Here is an 11,134-nt window from a genome sequence, read left to right on the forward strand (position 1 = left end):
ATCACAAAACATGTGCATTGAACACGAGAGGATGATTTAGTTCCATTTTTATTTGGAAATAGAGTGATATATCTATACACTTTCTCAGATCTTACACTAAGATTTACTTTAATATTTGTAGAAAATGCTGAATTAACAACGACATATGACGAGAACGTTCCGTGGTCCCACTTTATCAGTAGGTTGTTTTTTAAAAAAATGTTTTCAAATGAAAGAAAAACTACACCCTTTCTTAGTAAGTATTTTGATAGAGTGCTTTTGGAATCTACACCTGTTCCTTATTTGAACCTATTCCCCATTTGTCTTCCCTTTTCTTGGATGCTTTATTGTAATTCTAGAACTTTTTACTATCCCATTTTCTTCTTTTTTTACTGGCGCTGATATGACCTTAATGTGTTGCAAGCGCCGTAAAACCCTTAAAACAAAAAAACAAATGTTCGTTCTTGAATTCCTTGGGGGTCTTCTTCTATTTCTACTGACTGATGTGTCCCACACCCGTTCACACGCTTATAATCTCATCTATCCTATTCCATTATTAGTCACTGTGTGGTGTATTGTGACCTCCCATGGGGGAAAGAGAGGTCTCTTGCAGTCTCTTATCCCCTCTATCCTGTTTTCCCTTACCATGTTGCTCTCTCATGGTGGGCAGTAGATCATTTGCCTTGGTGTGGTTCCTGACCTCCCATAGCGGGCAGGGAGGTACTTAATTGTCTTTTATCTCCCTATATCTGTTTTCCAACTTGCTTTCTGTCTTTGTCTTGGGATGGGATTACTTGGTTTTGTCCTGGTCCTGGTCGGCTGAGAGAGGAAACAGTCAAGTGTATAGTTAGTTTTGGGAGATGATATTTTTTCCTTGTTAATCATCTCTTTGTTATGCACTGTATTATGTTTTCTTTATATTATATATGATTTGTAAAGCATTTGAGTGTATACCTCTTAGTTGGGATCTGTGCTTGTGTCTGGATAGTGTGCTCTTGGAATCTACACCTGTTTCTTATTTGGATCAATTCCCCTTTGTCTTACCTTATCTTAGGTGCTTTAGTTGTAATTCTAAAACTTTTTACTAGTCCATTTCTTCCTTTTTACTGGCGCTGATATGACCTTAAAGTGTTGCAAACGTCGTAAAACCCTTAAAAACAAAACAAGATCATTTGCTTCTTCTATCCCCCTATATCTGTTTTATGAGGGTTTTTTCTGTCTTTGTTTTGGAATGTTTACTGTCTTGGCCCTTTCCGGAGTGTAGTGTTTGGGAGGTGATAAATTTTTCTTTGTTTTGTTCTGGCCCTGGCTGGGGTCCTTGGCAGGGAGGGAAACAGTCGAATGTATACTACTTATAATTTTGGGAGATATATTTTTCATTGTAAATCATCTCTCTGTCATGTTTTGTTTGGGTTTTTATTTGTGTTTTTAGTTTTTTGTACTCCTTTTAGTGGAATCTTGTGCTGGTGTCTGATAGTGTGCTCTTGGAATCTACATCTGTTCTCTATTTGAACCACTCTCCTGTCTTACTTTTGCTTCAAGTCTTCTTAATTGTACATCTACTACTGTTTTTACTATCCAATCATCATCCTTTTTACTGGCGCTGATATGATCTAAAGGTGTTGCAAGCGCCGTTAAACCGTTACAAACAAATAATTGTAACTGTACAATTTTTTTATCTTCCCGTTTTCTTCCTTTTTAACTGGCGCTAATATAATCTAAATGTGTTGCAGGTGCCATGAAACCCTTTAAAAAAACAAGTTGCTCTGCCTTTGTTCAGGATTGAGGTTTTTAGGTGTGTTTTTTCCCCTGGTCCTGCCTGGATCCTTAAAAACTGTCAAAATGTATGGTACCTTTTTCTGGGAGATATTCTTTTCATTCTTAATCATCCCTCTGTTACTGTTGGGTGCAACTATACTTATTAGTTTTGAATGGGTGGCTAGGTGTTTTATTGGTATGACACTCGACTTCAAATTGGAAGGCCCAGGATTCGATTCCTGCTCTGAGCGGCTCATGAGCCCTTAGAAAAGGCTCCCTTCTCACATTCACTTTCAAATACCTTGGGGTAATTCTTGACCACTCCCTTACCTATAAAAACATATTGCAAATGCAACAAACTGCAAAAAAGAAACAGTATAATTAGAAGATTGACTGGAACATCATGGGGAGCTACTCAAATACTCAAGCATCTTCCATACATCTTTGCTACAGTGTTGCAGAATACAGTGTCCCTGTTTGGGCAAGATCCACCCACATACAAAAAAAAAGGAGACACTGCCTTAAATAGAATGTGTAATAGTAGTAGTAGTAGTAGTAGTAGTAGTAGTAGTAGTAGTAGTAGTAGTAGTAGTAGTAGTAGAAGTAGTAGTAGTAGTCGTAGTAGTAGTAGTAGTAGTAGTAGTAGTAGACGTAGTAGCATTAGTTTCAAAGTTTCAAAGTTTATTCAATCTTAGGCTTTCGCCAATAGATAGAATGCTGATGACGTCACGCAATGACCTACTTTAGTTCCGGATGGCAAAAGAACTTGGCTGGCTTGTAAACATTGATGTGAAACAAGCTCTTGTCCAATTTTTTAAACGTGAAAAAATGCCAAATAACTGCATAATCATCGGATGCACTAGAAGACAGGGTCGAGATGGAGTCAAAATGTTCAGGTTCCCATCCGTTAGGAAGACGAAGGACCCAAAAATAATAAATTTAACCCAGCGGAGACAGTACAGCGGTTATGGCAGCGATCAGAAGAAAGGGATTTGGCGATGGCTCAAACTCAAATCTAACTTGCAGCCACCGAGTTTGCAATGATCATTTTGTTAAAGGTAAGAATTGATGGATAAATTAAAATCTTAAATATTATATATACGATATGAATTAATTTTAATTATTGTGAACAAAGCAAGTTTACTTCGCTCCAACATCATCATGTAGCCATTGTGGGCCATAGCATGTCACGGAGTTGGCGGCAACCGACCAAGGTCCTTGCCTTAATTTCTGACGTTGCAAGTTTATGATTTAGTAAATATGTGTTTTTTTCTTTTTCATGGAAGAGAAATCAAATCAAAAATTTCAAACTCGGTGGTCTAACAAAATCTACGGAGAGATTTTTCACCGATGTGACTTTTCTATGCGAAACTCCGAAGTTGGAGAAATCATCTGACTCATCTCAGACTCAGATGTAATCTGTAGTCTGTAGGCGGTCTAGAAGGAATCATTTTAATTTTTTTGGTCCATACACGGTCCGGATGGATGATCTTTTATTTGTTGTGTTTAGTTATCAGATAGGACCATGAATATTTCATGCATTTCTCGTGCAACTTACTCTGAATCAAAATCAAAACCAAATGCCTCATTACCGATAGGGCTACTTTCGTTTTCAAGCTTTGGCTTTTATGAGATGAGGAAGTCTTTCACTGTTGTTCTGGTCATTCATTTTAGAATTATAATGTTCCAGTTTATAACTTATGCTTTGTCAAGATTATTTTATTGTGCATTTTTAAAAGATGTTCTCCATTTGAAGAAATATTAAAAGTAAGGTTGCGTTTTTCTTAATTTTTTTTTCCCCGTTCCTCCGTCGGTGGTGTATTGTAAAGTAACACGAACAAACTGCTTTTCTACACCGCTGTTGGACATGTAAATGCTAGTTTTTGACAGAAGTTTAACACGCTGCTTAGTGATTGCCAGTGTCAGTTTATAATGATAGTAATGGTTATTTTTTTACTGACAAAAATAAATATTATTATTATTATTATTTTAAATTTTAATCCAAAGAAAGAAACAATTGACCTCTATCAATCCACTAAAATAACTTTTCATAATTTTCATAGTTAGAAATTAATTTTAACTCAAGGTGAGGATTATTAGTTATAATGTTTCGTATAGTCATTGAATTAGGGCCTTCATATGGAATTTTCCCCAAATATGACAATAATAATAATAAAATAATTTCAATTTTTAAAAAATTGTCCTTTGGGATCCCGATACTTTCATTGCAGCTATGTGGTATAGTTATCACCGTCATTTTGGAAGGATTAGGGTTCCAGACCCGTTCTGAGCAGTTGAGTCATTGGGAAAGGAACTTTATTCACATTATCTCACCATACTCAGGCATAAATTGGGTAACTGGCTTTTAACATAGGCCTGTAAATTTGCCGGCATTTCTGGCAATTTCGCTCTGCCGGAACAAAAAATTAATTAAAATACTTTTTCATTTTGTTTAACAGCCTATTGAATTGGTAAAATTCTAAGAAAATATTCTGGGAAATGGGGATTTTTGCTCATGTTATTGAAAAAGCTTCGGCTCGAGGATTTTCAGGCAAGTTTTTCAGGGGGCAGATGCAGGCCTGTTAAACAGCATTGTCTCTTTCCGGAAAAAATGTAATATCGCCTAACAAGCGTCATGTCTCGACCTGCATGTAAAGTCTTGCTGTTGGCTATAAACCCATTGCAAAGCGCTTTGAACAAATTTTCATTTAATGGAAATTGCACTATATAATTGTTCTACCCTTGTTCTAATTTGACAAAGCTTGATGTAAATTTAACGGAAAGCTTAAGGATTGTAAAAAAAAATAATTAAAAAATTGAGCTTTATATTATAGCGCAATATCCACTAAATGTGCTCAAAGCGCTTTACAAGGGGTCCCTGGTCAACAGCAACATTTAACATGTAGAACGGGACATGACGCCTTTTAGGGGACGCTACAATTTTTCGGACAAAGAAAACGCTGTAAACGACCAGGTATTCATTTTACACCTGAGTACGGTGAGAGCATGTGAATAAAGAGCCTTTTCCAAAGACTCAACTATGCGCCGAGCGCGAGGCTCGAACCCTTGACCTTCCGATCCAAAATCGAGTGTCATACCACTAGACCACATAGCCACACAAGGACCAGGACCAGATTGTAATAGGCAAGAAATGACGTAATATATTTCAACAATCAATTTTTTGCCTTTACAGGAAGGCCAGCATCACTGCTGGATGAAACTGATCCTGATTGGGTTCCAACGTTAAAGCTTGGACATGGGGCAGAGAAAAAAACAGACCATTACTCATGTCTTAAAGATAGGAACAAACGCAATGACTGCAGGCAGCAACGGCTCTAGTTGAACAATCAACAATTGGAGAAACTAGCTCAATCATTGACCATGTAAATGTAAGTGTATTGATTGTATCTGTTTAAAACAATATTTATGTAGGCATGATATCTCTTCCTACATGTTAATGTTAATGTTTCTGTTGGCTTGGGATATCTTGTAGAGTGCTTTGGGTGGATATTGCATGCGCTATGTAAAAGCAGATCTCGCTCTCAGAAAATTTAATAGGTCCAAATCAAGCAATTTTTGGGGGGGGGGGGGGGGGGGGGGGTAAAAAGTGAGGTTAGCAACGTTTGTGCCGTTCATTACACTTTAAGGTCATTGCATTGCCAGTTGAAAGGAAGTTGAATAGAGAGTGAAAAGATTGTAGATCTATGCACATAACAATAGACAAAGGACACAAAATCATATTTCATATTGCAAAGTTAAGACACAAATCTATGACTATGAGGAAAGTAATAAGACAAAGGGGAATAGAGCACATATAAAGTGACTTCATTTGCTCATAAGGTATGTAAGGAATGCCTGTCCGGTGAGCCAGTAATGAAGTCAAAAGTTTGTCCAAATTGTTGGTGCAAGAACTGACATCAAGAGAAGTTTTTTTTCAAATAACCAGACTGTACAAAAGCTTACATGGTTGAGTTTTAAGACTTTTAACTTCAGAGATAATAAATAACTGAACAAAAAACATCACTTCATGTGAATCAAAAGTTTTGTCTTTATTATGTTGATTAATTTTGTTTTATTTAATGAATGGGCAATGACAATTAATAAAAGAGGAAGATCCATTAAATTTGAGGACAATGAAATTAATACTATTGTGAGCATGTCCTTCTATGCTATGGATAGGTTGCCTTTTAGGATAGTTCATACACAATTAGAAAATTCTGAAGGTTTTTTGTCTTTGACTATAGCGTAACAAATTTTAAAAATATAGATTCTCTTTATTCACCTCTAGGGAAAATTTGTCTTTGGAGTCTATTCTAAAGGGAGACTGAAATAACCCAGGCATTGCCGCAACACAGCGCCACAAACTGAGCTAGGGCTGAGGTGACTTGCTCAAGGCCACACAACGTAGTGACAAAGTGTTCTTATGATGAGATAGATAGAATTAAATGAGTTCACCCATATTGATTTATTCCTCAATTATTAAGATCTGGGAGGAAATGTTTTATTAACCTTAAATTTAAATTATGCCGCTTAAGCTAAACGAATATATTAATATTATAGTCTACATGTTATTTTTACAAGCCAATTGTCATTTCATTGTGGTAAAAGGCAATCTGCACAAATCAGCAGAATGACCAATCAAACGTTTTTTTACAGAAGCATATATTCCCTATGTATGTACAAAATACACACGCTGGCAACAAATTAAATAAAAAAAATAATAAATTATATGGCATAAAAGAAAAAACAAACATTCCCAGAAATGTAAAATATTATGGGCTAAGTTTGTCCATTTTTATTGGTTATAGCTAGCAGTATCTACAAGAAGTTGATGGTTAGGTGCAGCGCTTGTAACACTCAATGGAATTTCCCGTGTAGAGAAAACATATGTGTGTTTTTTGTATACTGGTGTAGGAAATACAGTTCTTATTTTTGTTTCTTTTTTTGGCGAAGGCCAATAATTGCCCGAACATTACAGTACAGCAGATTTTCTGAGCATACAGTTTGATTCCACAGGTGATAGAATTACATTTAGTTTTTAAAATATTTGCGTGTTACTTGTAGAGTTTGTAAATAAATAGTTTTAGAATTTTTAGGTTTGCCAGTAATTTTGTGCTCGATGATAAATATTTAACATTTGCTGTACGGAGCAATGGTGATCCACAACTCTATTTTTTAAAAAGAATAGATTTCCACATAAATATGCCAAACCATTTTGGAATTCATCATAAGGTTCAGGCACTATTGGCATTTGAAATTGAAGTCAAAGAAAAACTTTTTAAAAAATTATTTTGACCTGTAAAATGAATGACTTGCGTATTTGAGGAAATGGGGCTTAAGTTTTCTTTGTTTTCAAACATATTAAAATTAAAATTCCAGTGACACGATAGACGCCAGAGGTGGTAGTTCAATAATGTACTATTTGCTCTATATATTAACTTAATCTTGGTATTTCTTTTACAGGATTGTGAAGACAGACATTTCAGGTTCCCATCTTGATGCTGAGCAGAAAGCACTTGTCGACACACAGAGTCCACTATAACCCAATTTTTGGGAATGGCGAACCTGAAACGAAAAGAAAGCAGTCAGACTTTTTATTCATTCTTTTCCAATAATGCTTGATTTTATATACCTTTGTAATCCTTTTCATTCTTTTCATTAGACTAATACATCTGTTAAATTTTTACTTTTGCCCGAAATGTTTGTGAAAAAATTGTACTAGTTGGAGTATAACTACTAGTAGTAGTAGTATTACTTCTGTTACCATTATTATATGTTCTGCAATAATATTCAAAACCTAATAATATTTTTGAATTGGCAAATAAATAGAAATCCATTGTATATTTATGAAGTTGGAGCACAATAAAGAAAATAAAGTACTGTAATGACTTTTTTAAAAATTTGTTTTATCCGTTGCTTTTGCAATTTGATGGTGAATGCTTGACTGAGTTCTCATTTTTCTACCCTGGGTGTGGGGTCATTGACCTTCCATTGTGGGCAAGGTCATTATTGCTTTCTTCACCCCCCTATGTCTGTATTCCTTTTTCAGGTAGCTTTCTATCTTTGTTTTGGAATAAGATTACATGCTTTTTTTCCCCTGTCCTTAGATGAGAGGGTGACAAATGGATGTAAATTTATTTTGTAAATTTATAATTAACATTTTATAAACAATAGACTGGGTGGGGTCTTTGACTTCCCATGGTGGCAAGAGGTCATGCTATGTCCTCTATCCCTTATATTGTTTTCCAAGTTTCTTTATGTCCTTGTCTTGGAATGAGATTACTTGGTTTTGTCCTTTCGACTGCCGGAGTCATTGGCTGAGAGGGAAACAGTCAAATGAATATTGTTGGTTTTGGGAAAAAAAATTTTTTTGTCTTGTAAATCAGTTCGCGTAAATTTTTTTATTATATTATATATATGTGTGTATATATAATATGGGGGGCGAAGTGGCCGGGTGGTTAAGGCATTGCACTGTGATCCGGATGACCCAGGTTCGAGCCCCGCTTCAGGCACTTTCGTTTTTTTTTCCTTGAGCAAGATTATTAACCCCCAATTTGCTCACTTGGACAACATGGGTGATTCCCGTTGACATCAGACATCTTGTTTGATGAGTTATCTATATTCCTTCGTGGAATGCCTAGGCGACGATATCTTATGATATCGCGGCGCAAAAGGCATAACGTAACTTAATATAATATAATAAAAAAATAATACGCGAACGTTTGAGTGTATTCCTCTTAGGGGGGACCTGTGCTTGTGTCAGGATGAGACTTTTGGGTGTTATCAGACTTAGTACACTGATAGCATTCTCTTGGAATCTACATTTGTTCCTCTTTGTCTTACTTTTCTTGTGTGCTTTTAATTGTAAATCTGGAAATTTTTACAATCCCATTTTATTCCTTTTTACTGGTGCTGAAATGCGTCGCAAGTGCAGTAAAACCCTTAAATCAAACATAAACATTTGAGTGTATTCCGTCTCTGGATTGAACTGTTAGGCGATCTCAAAACTAAGCACATTAATAATTTTGATCTACTTCTGCTCCGTATTTGATCCAAGCCCATTTTTCTTACTACGTATTTCGCAACAGCTTTTAATTGTGCTGAAAATGACCTAATAGTGTCGCAAGCACCGAAAGTAGTCCATCAGAACCATTAGGTCTATAGAGCCAGATTTCATCCAGTTTCTATAGTGTGAAAATAATAACTTGTTACCCTTCGAATAGGGCGCTTTTCTATTGCCAAATTACTGCTGGGTGTACAAAAAAAAGAGAAGGGGAGGGGGTGGGGTCTTAACTTCATCTAGGATATATCTCGGTCTCTATGATTGTGAAATGGGTGCGCTACCAACTGAGTTAACGGGACTGCCATGAGTCGCATAACCATTTAAACGTTTATGTCCGAACACACTGACTGAGCAAATGTGAGTAAAGAGGCTTTTCCAAGGACTCGACTGAGTCTCCCATAGTAGAACTTGAACCTATTAAAGAAGTTTCTTATTTCTTTTTTTTTTTTAAGTTATTCATATTCTAGTTCAAGAAAATTCATTGTAATGAATATAGCCATATGTTAAAAACCTCTATATCTTATTATCAATCCTGCATGGAGTAATATAAATAAATGTAGAAATCAAAATAATAATATGTAATAACAGTAATAATAATCATAGAAGTGAGATGAAAACGGGGGGGGGGGGGGGGGGGGGGGGGTTACCTTAGCAACTAGTACCACTTTCCCACAGCTAGGAGGCTTAACCCATTTTACATCCGTCACCCATCCATTGTAGACCTGATTTTAAGTAGTCAGTCCCCTGTAAGCCTGAAAAAAAATGTGGCAATGGTGGTAATATTATTAATTGAAACTCGAGGATAAAAACTGTTGTTATCACATTTAGTTAACAACAGTGAATTAAATTTGCTGTGAAATGTGGAGTACTCATCTGAAAGGTTATTAGAATTATTCAGAGAGACACAATTCCATAACTCAACATCAGCCGTGGGGCTAAAAATTATATAGTTTGGGGATTGAGTAAAATATCGAATAAAAAAGTAGTCATTCAATGGAGCCGAAGTTTAACCTGGTTTGAAAAGCGCGAAACGGACCATAGCAATTGCTACCCTTTAGATAGGACTCTAGTCTATGTCAAAGTACTTTCCGCTAGATCTAACAGACTCAGCTACCCAATCACTGCTGGATTGATAAGGGGAGTGGGATGAGAAAATAAATTCACTCGGGATCAAGCTCAGTCCCTTGGAATGGGGTGGGGCTTTTAAAACAGTCTTATGGGCATGGTGTTTTGTTACTGTATTATATCAGTTTAGATTTGGACTCGGGATCACATTGATTTCATAGTCATTGCCTGCCCTGGTGTTTTTAATTTAAATTATTATTTATAATCTTTGGTGAATTCGGAGGAATTCATCACCTTAAAGGCAAAATAGTTGAAATTTGAATGTAACCACACAGACTCATTGATCCACTACTTAGACTGACTTAGACTAAACTTACTAAGACTCGAAGACTAAGACTAAGACTAAGACACTAAGATGATCACGACTCGTGAAGCAGGTCATATCATATCCGTGTCAGGTTCGACATATCTGTCTTCTGTGATTTTTTGAGAATAAATCTTACAATTAGCCGTAGATGGTGTAACATAGTATAGGTATAGCACAGGGAAACGATTAAATAATACAGACTTACCGTGAAATGTGTAGACCGTGTAGACAGAAACTTGTGGTCGTGACGAGGTAGTTCGCTACATCAAACGACGAGACTGGCTGTAGTTCCTAAAGATTATGGCACCAGTCGTGTTCACAAATGGCATAGGGGTCTACATCATTAACGGGGAATTAAAAAAAAATATATTTATGTCTAGAACCAGAAAAATACGGAAGATTATCGACAGAAACTAATATTTTACTATTCTACGCCATTGTCTTCCATTGCTTTCTGCCACCCGGAAGTAAACTTCCACTCCGATCAGCTGTTTAACCGCATACTATCTATAAATCAACAATTTGATGCCAACATACATGAAAGTGGAAAAAAAAAAAAGTAAATGGAGCCAAAAAATAAACTGATAGACCACACAAAAATACAACAATCGTAATAACATCAATACGTTCAATAATAATAATAATAATAATAATAATAATAATAATAATAATAATAATAATAATAATAATAATAATAATAATAATAATAATAATAGTAATAGTAGTAGTACAAAAAAAAAACAAAAAAAACGGATGGTAACGTTGCAATTGGATTAAGAGAAGTAATTCATGAAATTCCAGACCGACTGCTTTTGGATACAATTCATTCGGAAGTGTACTTTAAACTATTTTTTACTTTTTAAAATCATGCGTCAGAGATTAAATAAGAAGAGAATATGCAT

General features: G+C 35.7%; 2 long non-coding RNA genes across 12 annotated transcripts; one reads left to right on the forward strand and one right to left on the reverse strand.

Annotated features, from left to right (window-relative positions):
- Nucleotides 1-2,489: 2,489 nt before the first annotated feature.
- Nucleotides 2,490-7,637, forward strand: LOC144968083 (uncharacterized). Of its 11 annotated transcripts, none has more exons than XR_013644506.1 (3): nt 2,490-2,795; nt 4,931-5,126; nt 7,201-7,637. It is a non-coding gene; the product is annotated as an uncharacterized LOC144968083 (long non-coding RNA). The 11 variants fall into 11 exon arrangements; XR_013644512.1 differs by lacking the exon at nt 2,490-2,795 and adding an exon at nt 2,870-2,951; XR_013644510.1 differs by lacking the exon at nt 2,490-2,795 and adding an exon at nt 2,871-2,991.
- LOC144968084 (uncharacterized) lies at nt 5,762-10,705 on the reverse strand. The gene is made up of 3 exons (XR_013644517.1): nt 10,438-10,705; nt 9,448-9,552; nt 5,762-7,302 (listed from the first exon to the last, which is right to left on the reverse strand). It is a non-coding gene; the product is annotated as an uncharacterized LOC144968084 (long non-coding RNA).
- Nucleotides 10,706-11,134: the final 429 nt, after the last annotated feature.

The sequence above is a fragment of the Berghia stephanieae genome, chromosome 3 (assembly GCF_034508935.2).
Source record: "Berghia stephanieae isolate SIO BIC M18660-M18661 chromosome 3, UCSD_Bste_1.3, whole genome shotgun sequence".
In the NCBI taxonomy this organism is placed as follows: Eukaryota; Metazoa; Mollusca; class Gastropoda; order Nudibranchia; family Aeolidiidae; genus Berghia; species Berghia stephanieae.